The sequence below is a fragment of the Nelumbo nucifera genome, chromosome 7 (genome assembly GCF_055504915.1).
Source record: "Nelumbo nucifera cultivar China Antique chromosome 7, China Antique-T2T, whole genome shotgun sequence".
Classification (NCBI taxonomy): Eukaryota; Viridiplantae; Streptophyta; class Magnoliopsida; order Proteales; family Nelumbonaceae; genus Nelumbo; species Nelumbo nucifera.
The window spans coordinates 20228096-20244384 of NC_142655.1; the positions used below are offsets into that span (position 1 = coordinate 20228096).

Genomic DNA, 16289 nt, shown 5'->3' on the forward strand with positions numbered 1-16289 from the left:
CCAACTATCAACAGGACAAAACAAAGATAACAAACTGCACGAGCCACCTCTATTCCTCCCGCTCAAGCATTTTCTCCTGTCCAACATCAGCTTCATTCCACACCTCTCCACCTTCCCCCACTATAACTATTTTCAAACTCTCTCCCCTCCTCTCTAACTCCTTGAAGGCCCTTCTAGTGGAAGCCTCACCACACAAAAATAAAACCAAGATTTTTGTCAATCTCAACATTTTTTAATGTTGAGTTGGGCCTAGTTGTTTTTATTCTTATTTTAAGCTATTTAGTTAGGAAGTTGTCGGGCTTTAGGCCCATTAGTTTATGTTTTTAAGTTGTGACTGTTCAGCCACATTAGTAGCCACCCTACTAAGGGCATCCTTGTAATATCTCATCCTTTAAGTTAAGAATAAATATAATGAGGGGTTGGCAGCTAGGGTTAATTCAAGAATCCTGGTTGATTTCCTACTCTTTTCTCCCTCTCTTTTCTTCTCTACTACTGAAATCTTTATCTTCCTCCCCTTTCCTTTCACAAGAAATTCAACTAAATCTACAATCAGTGATTTCTACTTGGTATCAGAGCAGACCGAAGGTTCCTTGAGTTGTTTCTTCATACAGCCCTAGATTGGCCGACTACATGGTGATTTAAGAGGCTGATTGAAGTTCTCAGGTAAGCCCAATTTTTGGATTTTTTGGTGGATCTGTGTCCCTTGTAGCTGGTCTAGGGTTTCTCATCAAAATCAAGAAAAAACTAGAGAAAGGGGAATAGTCTTGTTTCTTTTGGACTCTTCAATTTTGACCTAAGTGAAGGGATGGGATATCCATCACATGGACGCCCAAGTCTTGCGGAATGGACTGGGCGAATTTCAAAAAAAAATTTCTCCCATCTTTGCAGGGAATCAAATTCCCTATTTTAGAAAACAAATTTTCAAGGATCAATCTTGAACCATGAACCAAATCAGATCTGAACCAAGAGGAGTAGGAGGGAGGATGTATCTGATACGGAGAAACAATATCTCCCAATGGAGGTGCTCACGCCCAAGGAATGATCCAAAATCTGCTCCCACTAAAGATGGCGCAGTGCAGGATGGAGCAGAATCAGCAATGTTCTTCCAAAAGAACTTGACCCTTCGCAAGAATCAACTATATGGCTGGTGAGTACAGCTCCAACCAATCTTTTCCCAAAAGATTGGAATCAAGATCAGATCTTGATTTCTCCCAAGAACTGGAGATCGAATTGAAGGTGATGGCGGCGGCAGGAAGGAGGTGGCAAGAGAGAATTCGCAAGGTGCAGAAATCTCTCTTCTTGTGATCTTCGGCTCTGAAGAGAATTGAACATCAATCACTAACTGTATCGCCCCTTTCTTTCTTTCATAATCTTAAAGGGATCAGCTCCTAATCCCATTAGGAGTTGCTAATCCAAATCATATTTGGATTAGAAGTCCCTTTAAGTGATAAGGGATAACCCTTATCTTATTTGCAGATCAGATCAGCCATCTCCTAATCTAATTAGGAGGCTTTCAGATCTAAATCTCATTTAGATCTTAGACTCTCTAAGTGGATAGGGTCTAGGCCCAATCCTATCAGCTGATCCATATTAGAATTCACCCCTTTTAATTGACTGATCGAATCAGCCCAGTTCGAAATGGGCTTAAGGCCCATTAAAGGTTATGTACTCACTTAGCCTTCCAAACTGCTGCCCAGTTGGGCTTCCTTGTATGGCGTGGGACCCAAACATTGATCTACACATCAGCCACATGGATTCAGCCCAGCCTTTGTTACAAGGCCTGGCCGAATACATTGTTATGGACAGTGCACCCCCTGAAACCCATTTTATGGGCTCTATGGGCCCAACACTTACCCTAAGTGGTCCCTGGGCCAAGCCACCTTGTAACACCTAGGGACTATGGGCAGATGCAAGATTAGCCCATCAGGTATTATCCTCAATGGTCTTACACTTAACCTCTTAGCCCATAATGATCAAACACTGCCCGACAAGGGAGGACCTCTCCCTCGACTGCAAGGAACAGTGTTGCACTCTCCGCTTACATGGATCCCGGGAATTAAAACCTTTTGCAAATCATTTCGAAACCATAAGATATATATATCTTTATATATAAATATATTTTGCAAAACAAAATCTCAACAATTGAAATCGGCTGCCGGCAGTCTTGGTTTCCATCAGAGAGAGTGCATCCCCGATCATTACCTTTGTTTGACAAAGGGGCTGATCCTGTCACTATGATCACCCACTCAGATGAATTCTCGGACTGTCCCAACATACCCAGGTTTTGACCCCCGCTAAGGATCTCACTGATTGGTACATCAAAGACAGTCCAATCCAACACCTAGTGCAGTATCATAATCGAGTCTAGGGGTCAGGTGTAACTTTCCAGTTTTGCCCATCTATCTCCAAGGTCCAGGGCAATACTGGAAATCTGGTCCGGTTCAAAGGTTCTATTAATCCTACACTGCATGTGCTTCGGGTCTCACCCTGGTAGCTGAGACAAGCCACCCCAACAGTTGGCCGCACATCAGTGTCAGCCTTGGCAGGATAAATCTCCCCAGACTTACCCAATGGCTGTGAACATTCTAAACTAACACAAGTCTCATTAAGTGTCCAGTTTAAGGGTATTACACAGAAACACACCACAAGAACATGAATCAAATGAGTACTTTATTCATTTACAATAAATTCATAATGTACATAATTCTGATTGAAGCTAAGGGCATACAACTGTCTAACACTAAGAAGTGGCGCCATAATTTTTTAGGGTTCTTTTGAGTTTTCTGTAAGGGGCAATTCAAGTCCTGCCTGATTTGGAGGCTTCTAGAGAGAGCGGCTGCCTCTTCTCTCTCTTCTCCCGTCCCACAGAAAATGAATCTTTTGTGTGAAGACAGTCTATGACACCAAAAAGGTGTTGTGGGTTCCAGAAGTGTTTCGTTTGATCTTGTTACATATTTTAGTTATTTTCTTTACATTTTTTGAGAAGCATGGAGGGTCACGGAGTTGAAAATAAGCCCGGGAATGAAACGAGACTAGTGGGAGGAGGTGTTGGAGACCTTTTCGGGACTGGGGCCATTACTACAGTTAGGTTGGATGGTGCAAATTACTTAGAATGGTCGCAATCTGCAAAGATGGCCATTGGTGCTCGTGGGAAATTAGGGTATATCACTGGTGAGGAAGTGAAACCCGAAACTAGCAACTCCCGGTGGGTACAGGAGAATTATATGGTGATGACTTGGTTGTGTAATTCCATGTTACCCTATATAAGTAAAATTTTTTAATGGGCAAATACAACTAAAGAAATATGGGATGGGGTTGCAGAAACCTATTCACAGAGAGAGAATGTTGCTAGCGCTTATCAGTTGAGAAATCAGATTATTTTTACAAGGCAGGGAGAGAGACCTGTTGTAGCCTATTTTTCAGCCCTTAAAACCCTGTGACAGGAGATTGACCATTTAGAGACATTTGCTTGGGAAACCACTAAGGATGCAACTACCTATTAGAAACATCTAGAGAAGTATAGGGTGTTTGAATTTCTTGCTGGCCTTAATCCTGAGTATGATATTCCAAGACAACATCTTCTTTCCAGGGACAGTGTTACCCTCTCCCAAGCAAATGCCATTGTGTCAGCCTATTAGGGGAGGAGAGCAGGAGAGATGTGATGATGAAAAATCCTGTTTCTGATCAGTCTGCCATGGTGAGTATTGTGAAACCTAAACAAAGTAGAGATCGGGGTGGCAGTGAAATCAAGAAGGAAGATAAAAGAGATTTGATCTGTGACTACTGTAAGAAGCCTAAACACACAAGAGATACTTGTTGGAAGCTCCGCCCACATCTTGTGCCGATTAGAATGAAAAATAAGAAGGGAAATGCATACATGGCAGTTACTGGTGACATTCCGGCCCCTCCTACTACAACTGCTCTGGAATCTGTTGCAGCTATTGCAGTAAGGGCCGAACTTGAGAGGTATGGGCAACTTTTGAACCAGCGGGATACAGCCAGTTCCAGTTCAGCAGCAAGCGGACAACAAGGTACAAGTGGCACTGGTGGAGTCCACTCTACTGCCTTTGCTCACACAGGTAGTTCACACGTCACTACAAATTACGTTTCTATTTCAGGTAAGGAGGGACCTCCTTGGATTATAGATTCTGGAACCTCAGAGCACATGATGGATCCCATGTTCCTATTGCTGGGAAGGGATCTGTCAAGATTAGTGATTCTATTTCTCTACCCTCAGTCCTTCATATTCCTAGATTGAGCATTAAGAACCTGAACTGCTTAGTAATTTTTTCTCCTGGTCATTGTATTTTGCAGGATCTAGATTCAAAGAGGACGATTGGGAGTGGTCGTGAAGTGAATGGGATCTACCTGCTAGATGTTCTTCCTCATCAGAGTCATCATGTTAGCAGGGATAGTGAGTCAGGGTCTGTGGGTCAAATTATGCTTTGGCATAATCGTTTGGGCCATTTACCTTTTTCTTCTTTGAGCCTTTTGTTTCCAAAACTTTTTGAGTCTGTTAGTTTTTCAAGTTTGGAGTGTGAAGGTTGTCAACTTGGAAAGCATTGTAGACATTCATTTAAACCTAATAATAAAAGGTGTTCTTCTACTTCTGATGTTATTAATTCCGATGTGTGGGAACCTTACCATGTTCCTTCTATGGGAGGCTATTGATATTTTCTCTTATTTGTGGATGATTTCTCACAATACTCTTGGATTTACCTGATGAGATCCCGCAATGAAGTACCATCCTTCGTGAGGCAATTTCATCCAATGGTGCTAACACAATTTGGAGCAAGAACAAAGGTGTTCAGATCAGACAATGCTAGGGAATATTTTGAAAAACACCTTGCCTCATATCTGTTAGAATATAGTGTTGTCCATCAGAGCAATTGTCCCTACAATCCACAGCAGAATGGTGTTGCAAAAAGGAAGAACATACACATTGTTGAGATTGCAAGAAGCATGATGAGCACATCTACAGTTGCAGTTCGGTTTTGGGGTGATGCAGTTCTCACAGCAGTATATCTGATAAAAAGGGTGCCCTCTCGTATACTTGGATTCAACACCCCATTCAGTCTCCTTTTTCCTGAGGGGGAGATGTTTTATATTCCTCCCAAGGTGTTTGGGTGTGTCTGCTTTGCACATATCCTTGGTCATCACCGCTCGAAGCTTGATCCCAAGGCAAAGAAGTGTGTCTTCCTTGGATATGCAGAAAATCAGAAAGGGTACTTCTGCTATGATCCAGTCTCTGGGAGCCAGTATGTTACCATGGATGTCACTTTTTTTGAATCCACATGCTTCTTTTCAAAGAATCATTCTCAGGGGGAGTGTTTTGGTGAAGTGAGTCAACAGTCTATTCCTCTCCCAGTTCCGGTCCCTATGTCTAATCATGTGCTTGACCATCCTACGTCACCTACCTTACCACCTCCTTTGCGTACTACTTCTTAGCATTACTTACAACCAAGACTTCACAAGGAAGTTGATTCCACTGCAGCAAAACTCACATCACTTCCTGTCAATTCCTTGGAGACTCCAGATTCGGCTGACATGGATTCAGGTATTCCTCTTGGTCCCGCTACTGTTTCAGTTCCCATTGATTCTACTAACCTTGTTACAAATAACCTTAATCTCCCTATTACTCTCAGAAAAGGGAAGAGAAAGTGTACTACTTACTGTATTTCACAGTACTTATCCTACAGTGAACTTTCTCCTTCCTACCGTGTTTTTCTTTCCTCCCTTGACTCAGTGTCTATACCCAAGGGTGTTAGTGAGGCTCTCTCCAAACCTGAGTGGAAAACAGCTATGCAGGAAGAGATGGCAGCTTTGATTAAGAATCAGACATGGGACATTGTGGATCTACCAGAAGGCAAGGAGACGGTTGGATGCAGATGGGTTTACACAATAAAATATAAGGCAAATGGAAGTATAGAAAGGTACAAGGCAATACTTGTTGCAAAAGGGTACACACAGACCTATGGTATTGATTACTTAGAGACCTTTGCACCAGTTGCAAAGATGACCTCTGTTCGGATACTTCTTTCTCTTACTTCTCTTGTTGCCACATACTCTTGGCCCTTGTTTCAACTTGATGCGAAGAATGCTTTCCTAAATGGGGATCTGCAAGAGGAAGTGTATATGAATCTCCCTACTGGCTTTTACAGTGATACTGAAAAGGGAAAGGTATGCAGGCTCAAGAAGTCAATTTATGTCTTGAAACAATCTCCCAGAGCATGGTTTGACAGATTCAAAAGGCCTTGATTGCTTTTGGATACACTCAGACTCAATCCGGTCACACCTTGTTTGTGAAGCGAAGGAGATCTTTGGTGTCAGTCCTAATTGTTTATGTGGATGATATTGTTGTCACGGGGAATGACCAAAGTGAGATTGATTGTCTGAAAATGAATCTATATAAAGAATTTGAAATTAAGGATATTGGAGAACTGAGATACTTCCTAGGCATTGAAGTTGCAAGATCAAAACATGGAATTTTTATCTCTCAAAGGAAGTATGTCTTGGATCTTCTTCAAGAGACAGGGAAGCTTGGAACGAAGGCAATCAGTACCCCTATTGATCAGAACCATAGAATCAATGCATCAAAAGGTGAACTAGTAAGGGACATTGGGAGATATCAGAGACTTGTGGGTTGGCTGCTATACTTGTGTATGACAAGACCAGACATTTCCTATGCAATAAGTGTGGTAAGTCAATACATGCATGCTCCACGAGTCCAGCATTGGGAGACAATTGACAAGATTCTTGCTTATCTGAAGGGACACCCGGGCAGAGGCATATTGTTTGATCATGAATAGTTGAAACTAGAGGTTTATACAGATGCAGATTGGGCAGGATGCCTTGATGACAGGAGATCAACTTCAGGAGTGTGTACCCTTGTTGGGGATAACCTTATCTCGTGGAAGAGTAAGAAACAAACAGTGGTGGCAAGATCAAGTGCCGAAGCTTAATACAGGGCCATGGCACATGGAGTTTCAGAACTTCTCTGCATCCATTACCTATTAAAAGAAATTGGTGTACAAGCAGGAGAACCTATGATGTTATACTGTGATAACCAGGCAGCAATTAACATTGCCCATAACCTAGTCCAGCATGACTAAACTAAGCACATTGAAGTAGATAGACATTTTATCAGAGAAAGAGTAACTTCTGGAGAAGTTTGTCTTCCATACATTGCTTCTAATCTGCAGCTCGCGGATGTTCTCACAAAAGGTGTTGCAAAGAACAAGCTGGAGCATGATCTACGCAAGTTGAGAATGTGTGACATTTACTCCCAACTTGAGGGGGAGTGTTGAGTTGGGCCTAGTTGTTTTTTGTTCTTATTTTAAGCTATTTAGTTAGAAAGTTGTTGGGTTTTAGGCCCATTAGTTTATGTTTTTAAGTTGTGACTGTTCAACCACATTAGTAGTCGCCCTACTAAGGGCATCCTTGTAATATCTCATCCTTTAAGTTAAGTATAAACATAATGAGGGGTTGGCGGCTAGGGTTAATTCAAGAATCCTGGTTGACTTCCTACTCTTTTCTCCCTCTCTTTTCTTCTCTACTACTGAAATCTTTATCTTCCTCCCCTTTCCCTTTCACAAGAAATTCAACTAAATCTACAATCATGATTTCTACTTTTTCAATAGCCAAACATCCTTCCTTCTCTACCTTTTCTACTGAGATCCAATCAACCATTCTCAACTCATCTTCAACGCCACCCACATTCTTCCTCCTTTTCTGATGGAAATTATCCAAATGCACATTCGATTTGATAGAAGCAGAAGACTCTCCCATACCAACGCAATCTGACAATGAAAACCTTTGTCTTTACGCCTTTTCTCTTATAAACTTTCTTAAAATTTTTTGTGGGACCTGCCCCAATCAATCCAAGCTTCAACAGCGAAAGGACTTAGTAAAATAAACCCTGGTAATAAAAAAATTATTTTATCAATAACAAAGACCAAAGTAGCTTTCTTCATATAGAAGACCCTGGTAATAAAGAAACCTATAATAGAAAACCCCTGCTCCAATTAAAGAAGTCTAATAACAGAGAACCATAGCAGCAGTACAATAATGACAAAGAACAAGATGATGCCATTATTCCATTATGGTGTAAGAAAGCTTGGAAGCCAAAAATGTGATTCAACTCTGGAAGTAGATCACTTTGGTAATTAGGGTACTCTGGTAGTCGGATGTCATACTGGAGTTGAATTTTTTCGTGAGCTTAGTACTAGAAGGTTCTCCATACCCCATGGAAGACAAGCTGTTTAACTTGGTCGGGTGAGGACATTTCCAAAGATATGCAGAAGAAATCTCTTTTATTTTTGCTAGATATATACATATACAAATTAGAGTTGGCGAAAGGACATTTCTGTCCATCTACACTATGTTGGCAGGCTGGCTATACTGTTTTATTTATTGGGCCTTTTTATGTTTCCCATTCCTATTTTGTTAGTGGGCTTTTATTATGTTATTTGTCTTTATTTCTATTTCCTAATTGCTGCTTCCCTATTAAGGGTATGGATGTAATTTCATCTCATATTATACTTAAATATAAAATATATCGGGGACTCTTATAATCCCTACAATCTGGTGTGTTACTCTCCACTCTCTCCTTCTTCTTCTTCCTTGCTGCTGCTCTCTCCTCCTTTTACTTTTGTTGGATTAATTCTGCTGAAATCAGTCTATCGGGTACCAAAGCCAAGTTTTCGTTATTCCCATCAATTAAAACCCATGAACGCTTATGATCAACCATGTACATGGGGCTTAGAAGGTGCTGTTCAATCCTATTACTGCTGGCTGGTCTTTATAAGTGTTTTTGGAGAAGTTTGGAGCTCTTCTACAGCCCTAGAAAGTTATTGGAAGTGTGCTACTCAAAAATCTAGATAGGTCAGAGATTTCTATCTGAAGATAGGTAAGGTGCATAGGGTTGGTTTGGGACCGGTTCTTGGGTTGTATTGGGTCCCTTTCACATCCTTGTTGAGATGAGTTGCTACTGGGAAGGATTCTAGGGAAGATTCAACAACCAATGTTAAAACAACTGTGGGGGAGACATTAGATTTTATAGTTACAATGGATCTTCACCAAGAATCACAACTTAGCTCTTATTTATTTGCACTGATCATAGATGAATTGACTAAACATATTCAGGAGGAGGTCCCATGGTGCATGTTGTTTGCTGATGACTGTAGAGAGACTGGGCCGAATGGGCCCTAGCCCATTTGTGTCTTTCTCATTAGTTATTTTCTTGTTATGTTTTCTTATTGGGCCTTCAGCTCTTATTTATGCTTTCTAAGTATAGTGCTGATGTGGATGCCTACTTAAGGGCAATCTTGTAAATTATGTAACTTAAGTAAGTTTATTAAAAGATTAGTGGGGGAAAAGAGGAGATTATCGACTCCTCCTTTCCTTCTTTCTTCTCCAATCTTCCTTCTTCTTCTTGTTGTCTTCTTCTTCTTCCTTACTTTCTTTTGCTTTAATCTAAAATATTCTGCTTTGAATCACATCTTGGTATCAGAGCGGGTCTCCCTTCCGCTTTTCCCATCTTTTCCTTTTTTCCCATACACTTTTTTTCTAATCGAAAGGTGTATGGAGAGATAAATTGCTGATTATTTAGAGATCTTGTTTGCCTAGTTGGTAGAGGGTTTGGAGAGTTAGAATCTTGCCAAAGATTGCCAAGAAAGTGGGACTGCAGATTTTTTTCCCAAAACCCTAGCCGACTAGAGAATTTCCAGTTATGAGTTGAAGAGGTTGTTTGGATGTGGCCCTCAAGGATTGGAGAGTTCCTTTTTATCTCCAAAAGTGGGCGGCTACAATTGGAAGTGGTTTGGATAGCTCTGGTTTGAGTAGCTACCTCTTCTCTCTTTCTCCCTGGAGGCCAGGTACAGTGAAACCCTAGTTTTAGGACTTTTGAGTGCTTGACTGACCTTAGTTAGGTCTATAAAGGTTGAAAACATTGTTTTTTTATTTTCGTTTGATTGATGGAGCAATTTGGAAGTGAGGTGAAGCAGATCCCGATGTCGGGGGTTGGTCCCGTAGATTCCATTCTGATAGGAGTGACTACAATTAAACTTGACGAAACAAATTACTTGCTTAGGCACAATCTATTAAGATCCATGTCTGTAGTAGATGTAAACTAGGGTTTCTCACGGGTAGTAAGGTGATGTCGAATGAGACTGATCCTACATATGAGAAATTGATGCAGGATAACTACACGATTATTGGGTGGTTGGTAAATTCTATGCAACCCCACATAAGTCAACACTATTTGTGGATGACTTTAGCCAAAGAGATAGATGTTATGGAAGCATTTGTATGGGAAAGCACCAAAGATGTAGAAACTTTCAAGAAATTTGTGGAAAGAAACAGGGTATTTGAGTTCCTTATAGGACTCAATCCTGAATTTGATATAACAAAGCGGAATATCCTAGCCAAGGATGAAGTGTCACTTGCTCAAGCATACTCTATGGTGAGCAGTGAAGAGAGTAGGCGACAGGTACAGCTACAAACCCCACCTCCTCCAGAACATTCTGCACATGCTGGAATAAAACCAAAGGGGCTAAGTGAAAAAAATGAGGTGATATGTGAATACTGCAAGAAGCCCCAACATACTAAGGATTCTTGTTGGAAGCTTCATCAGATCTTCCTGAGAGGTTTCAGAACAACAACAACTTTAAGAAGGGTGGTCAGTCTAGAAATCCCAAGAATGCAAATGTTGCTACAGTATCTAAATGTGAAGAAAAATCTGTTGTGGAACAGCTGGCAACAGTGAAGGTAGAATTTGAGAGATATGGGAAATTGATAAACCACTTGGAGTCTACAGTTGCATCTTCCTCCTCAAGCACCCCCTCTACACCCACTTTTGCCCATTCAGGTATTCGTGCTTCTACAAACCATGCTACAGCCTCAGGTAATTGTAGAATTCCTTGGATCATAGATTTTGGTGCATTAGACCATATGACTAGCATACCCAACCTTTTTTGTTCATACCAGCTCCTCTCGGGTAGAGAGAAAATTTCTCTTGCCGATGGGTCTCTTTCTCCCATCTCTGGCAAGGGGAATATTAAAGCCTCTTGCTCACTTGTATTATCCTTTGTCCTTCATGTTCCCAAACTTAGCACTAACCTTTTATCTGTTAGTAGTTTAACAAAATCAATGATTGCAGCATAACATTCTTTCCTACTTATTGTGTTTTTCAGGACCTAAAGTCTCAGAGGACGATTGAGAATGGCCATGAGGCGAATGGGATATACTTGCTAGATGTCTCTGATCAAAGTCCAGGATTGCCTAGTGGAGTAGCTTTGGAGTCTTTTTTATCAGAGTTAGTTAATAGAGTCATGATATGTCATTTCAGATTTGGTCAATTATCTTTTTCAACTTTGAATCATTTGTTTCCAGAAATGTTTAAGGGAATATCCTTATCAAGTCTTCATTGTGATTCATGTGAACTTGCAAAACATTGTAGACAATCTTTTTCAATGAGTAATAAAAGATTTGATTCTCCTTTCCATATTGTGCACTCTGATGTGTGGGGGCCATATCATTTACCTGCTATAGGGGGTTACAAATATTTCATTCTTTTCATTGATGATTTCTCTTGTTACACCTGGATTTACCTTATGAAATCCCGAGATAAAGTACCAAATATTGTACAAAAATTTCATGAGCTTATATTTACCCAGTTTAACACTCGGATCAAAATATTCTGATCTGATAATGCAAAGGAATATTTTGGGAAGAGCCTTTCCTCCTACTTTGATACCTTTGGAGTTATTCATCAGAGTTCCTGCTCCTACACTCCTCAACAAAATGGAGTAGCGAAAAGGAAGAATAGACGTGGTTAAGGTTGCGAGGAGCCTTCTTTTTGCTTCCCATGTTCCTATTAAGTTTTGGGGTGATGCTGTCTTTACAGCTACATACTTGATAAACCGAATGCCTTCTCAGGTTTTGGGGTTTAAAACTCCCTTTAGCTTGCTTTTCCCAAATGAGGATCTTTTCTCTCTTCCTTTCAGGGTGTTTGGATGCACTTGCTATGTTCATGTTCACAGTCATCAAAGACATTAAGTTTGAGCCTAAAGCACACAAGTGTGTCTTTTTGGGATATGCCTCCACACAGAAGGGTACTGTTGTTTTGATTCGGTTTGTGGCACTCGCTTTATTTCTAGAGATGTCACATTTGCAGTCTGTTCCTTTCTTTGGTACTTCTCTTGAGGGGGAGCATTCAGAGGAGTTGTTTTCATTGTCACCATTTGTCCCGCTTCCAATCCCCATTGAATCTTCTATAGCATCTCCTCCAGTTGAGTCATCTATTCTTGCTCCCCCTCCTCCTCTTGCTCGGCCCCTACTTTTCCTTCCCATCCTATTATCCAAAGGTGGTACCAAAGACAAAGACTCAGAGATGTCACATTTGTGCCTCTTGCTCCCATCACTACTGAGGTAACAGGTCAGCCCTCTTCTACCACTTCGAATACCTTCCCTGACCTTGATCTCCCTTTTGTCCTTTGCAAAGGCAAACAAAAATGTACAACTCATTGCATTTCCAAACACCTGTCCTATAACCTTCTTTCCCCTTCCTACTATTCCTTCATTGCCTTTATTTCCACACATGTGACTCCCAGATCTGTCCTAGATGCCTTGTCCAAACCAGAATGGAGGGATGCTATGATGACTGAACGAGATGCTTTGCATAAGAACAATACTTGGAAAATTGTGGATTTGCCTGAGGGAAAGGAACCGGTTGGCTGTAAGTGGGTGTTCACTATTAAGTATCATTCTGATGGTACTGTTGAGAGATATAAGGCTCATTTGGTTGCTAAAGGATATACTCGGATGTATGGTATTGACTACTTGGAAACTTTTGCCCCAGTAGCCAAGATGACTTCAGTTTGAGTTTTGCTATATTTAGCTATTTCTTTTGATTGGCATCTTCATCAGTTTGATGTAAAGAATACTTTTTTGAATGGGGACCTACATGAAGAGGTCTATATGTCTTTGCCTCCAGGGGTGTATGGGAAGGAGATGCAAGGAAATGTCTATAAACTGAAGAAGTCTCTTAATGGCCTTAAGCAATCTCCTAGAGCCTAGTTTGGTAGATTTCGGGCTGCTCTTGTTGCTTTTGGGTACACACGGACTCAGTCAAATCATACTTTGTTTGTTAAGAGGAGAGATTCCTTAGTTACCCTTCTGATTGTCTATGTTGATGATATTGTGGTTACTGGTAATGATACTCAAGAAGTTGTTCATCTCAAAAGTTTTCTCAACACCGAGTTTGAAATTAAAGACTTGGGAGAACTTATATATTTCTTGGGAATTGAAGTTGTCAGATCTAAGGATGGTATCTTCATTTCTCAATATAAGTATGTTCTTGATATCCTTGTAGAGACTGGCAAACTGGGTGCTTGACTTGCTTCTACTCCTATAGACCTAAATCATAAGTTGTCAGCTACTGAAGGTGAACTGTTGCCTGATAAGGGAATGTTCTAGAGACTGGTCGGGAAGTTATTATACCTTTGCATGACTCGGCCAAATATTTCTTATGCAGTTAGTGTAATCAGCCAGTTTATGCATTCTCCTAGAGATACACATTTAGCAGCTGTTGAGAGAGTTTTGTGCTATCTAAAAGAGACTCCAAGGAAAGGTATCTTGTTTGCTAAGCATGGACACATGAAGCTGGAAACATACACTGATGCTGACTGGGCCAGATGTATTGATGATAGGAGGTCCACTTCAGGTTATTGTGCTATGGTAGCAGGGAATATTGTACCATGGAGGAGTAAAAAGCAGTCTGTAGTGGCAAGATCCTCAACTGAAGCAGAGTACAGGGAATTGCACATGGAGTTTCTAAACTTTTGTAGCACTATTAGATGAATTGGGTATAGACTGTGAGAAGCCAATGATGTTATATTGTGACAACCAGGCTGCTATCAAAATTGCACATAATCCTGTTCAACATGACAGAACTAAGCACATTGAAGTTGACAGGCATTTTATACGAAAAAATTGCCTCAGGAGAAGTCTGTCTACCATTTGTTGCTTCTGAAGAACAGTTGGTTGATGTTTTGACAAAAGATGTTCCTAACGGAAAGCTGGTTTACTATATAAGCAATCTGAGCATGATGGATATCTATGCTCAGCTTGAGGGGGAGTGTAGAGAGACTGAGCCGAATGGACGCTAGCCCATTAGTGTCTTTCTTATAAGTTCTTTCTTGTTATTTTTTCTTATTGGGCCTTTTCTTTATGGGCCTTAAGCTCTTGTTTATGCTTTCTCAGTATAGTGCTGATGTGGATGCCTACTTAAGGGCCATCTTGTAAATTATGTAACTTAAGTTTATTAAAAGATTAGTGGGGGAAAAGAGTAGATTATCGAACTCCTCTTTTCTTTCTCCTTTCTTCTCCAATCTTCCTTCTTGTCGTCTTCGTCTTCTTCTTCTTCCCTACTTTCTTTTGCTTTAATCTAAAATATGTTGCTAATTTTATTGGTTTGACTTACATCTATGACATTGTTTTAATTGATGAAATTAATAAAGGATTAAATGTGAATTAAGCTTATGGACAAGTACCTTACAAACAAGAGGTTCTAAAATAAGTAGGACTAAAACAGAATATATGATATGTAAATTTAATAATAATAGGAGTGCAAATCAGAGTGCACTAAGTATTTAAGACCAAGAGATAACTCAATGTGACCTTTTTTAGTACCTTAGTTCAATAATTCATAATAAGGGAGTGATTGAGGAGGATGTCGCGCATAAAATTAGGGTAGGATGGGCAAAATGGAAGGATGCAACCAGAGTTTTATGTGATAGGAAAATACCACATAGATTAAAGGGAAAATTCTATAAAACAGTTGTATGGACAGCTATGTTTTATGGTGCAGAATGTTGGGAAATCAAGAAACATGTCCAAAAAATAAGTATGGGCTTTTATTATGTCATTTTTCAGCCCATGGGCTTCTTTATTTTTGATTTCTTAATTGATGCATCCTATTAAGGGTATACATGTAATTTCATCCCATATTATACTTGAATATAAAAGATAGTGGGGACTGTAATCCCTACGAATTGGTGTTTTATTCCCCGCTAGCTGAGTGGCATGTGCTTTGCATGTGCAATATAGTTCACGTAATAAATGAATAAATAAGCAAATAAGTATGTAACATATACCATAATAAATAAACATAAAATATCTCTAAAACAATGAGGTGATCATGGGCAAGGACAGGCTTGACTTGAATTGGGCTTAATACCTATGATAAGGACTATAGCCTGGGGTTCTGGTCACTTTTCTCCATTGTCCAGAAGATTTATGGGTTTTTTCTTCTCTGTCAACAGCTAGACCTGGGAAAACTCAGGTCTCTCTAGCAGTCTGTAGACTGCTGGTCTGCTCCTTTTTGCCTTACCCTAGTAGGGCATAACCTACATTGCAAAGGGTCTCCTTGGCCTCTTACCCAAAGCAGAACCCTAGAAAGAAGAGAAAATCCTCTCTAGTAGACAACAGCCAGAATAGGGTTTCAACCAGTCAGTGGTAGAAGAGGTTGAGATTTGAGAAGAGGGAAAAAAGTGTAAGGGGGAGAAAAGAGCTTCAGCTGAACCTTAGAGAGCCTTCTTTTTCTCTGATACCAAAAAGGTTTTGAGCAAGAGGAAGAAGAAAACAAGAAGAGAAGAGTTCAGAGAATGGTGCAACAGCTTATCTTCTATCAAGCCATAATTGTATTTAAAAGTGTTTAAAAAGATATAAAAGTACAAACATTCCCTTCATTAGGTGGGCAGAACATAAAAGGTTTAAAACATAAAGCCCAGGCCCATCCAGACCAATAAGGAGCATAATAAAACAGTACAAGAAACAGCCCAGCCCAATGGTAAATAACAAGTCTTACAACAGAGTTGTTGACTCTTGTTCAGGAGTGACCAAACCACAAACTACAAAACATAAGGATCCAAGGAAATTTTCATTCCAGGGTGACAGGTACCCTTTGGAAATATAGGTATCAATAAAACATCGCAAAATTTCAGACATTTCAAATTTTAAAAAAGAATTTAGGAAAAATATTAGTAACCTTTGGTATATTGGAGAAATATTGTCAGTAATTCTATATTTTACTAATATTTGGCCAAACTGTGTGTGTGTTGCAATCTCCAATAAGTCAAGAATATACATACATCTAGGATGAAACTACTCATCCTAAAAAATGGTGCTTTCAGTCTAAGAAAATGAAGACAAACAGCTTTAAACCATAACCTATTTTGTTGATGCAAAGTATAGTTGAACTGTCATCCATCATTATTTACAGTGATCAT

General features: G+C 40.1%; 1 protein-coding gene across 1 annotated transcript in view; it reads right to left on the reverse strand.

Annotated features, from left to right (window-relative positions):
- The window catches only part of DPE2 (disproportionating enzyme 2), a 61873-nt gene that overhangs the window by 3091 nt on the left and 42493 nt on the right, over positions 1-16289 (reverse strand). The window lies entirely within an intron of this gene.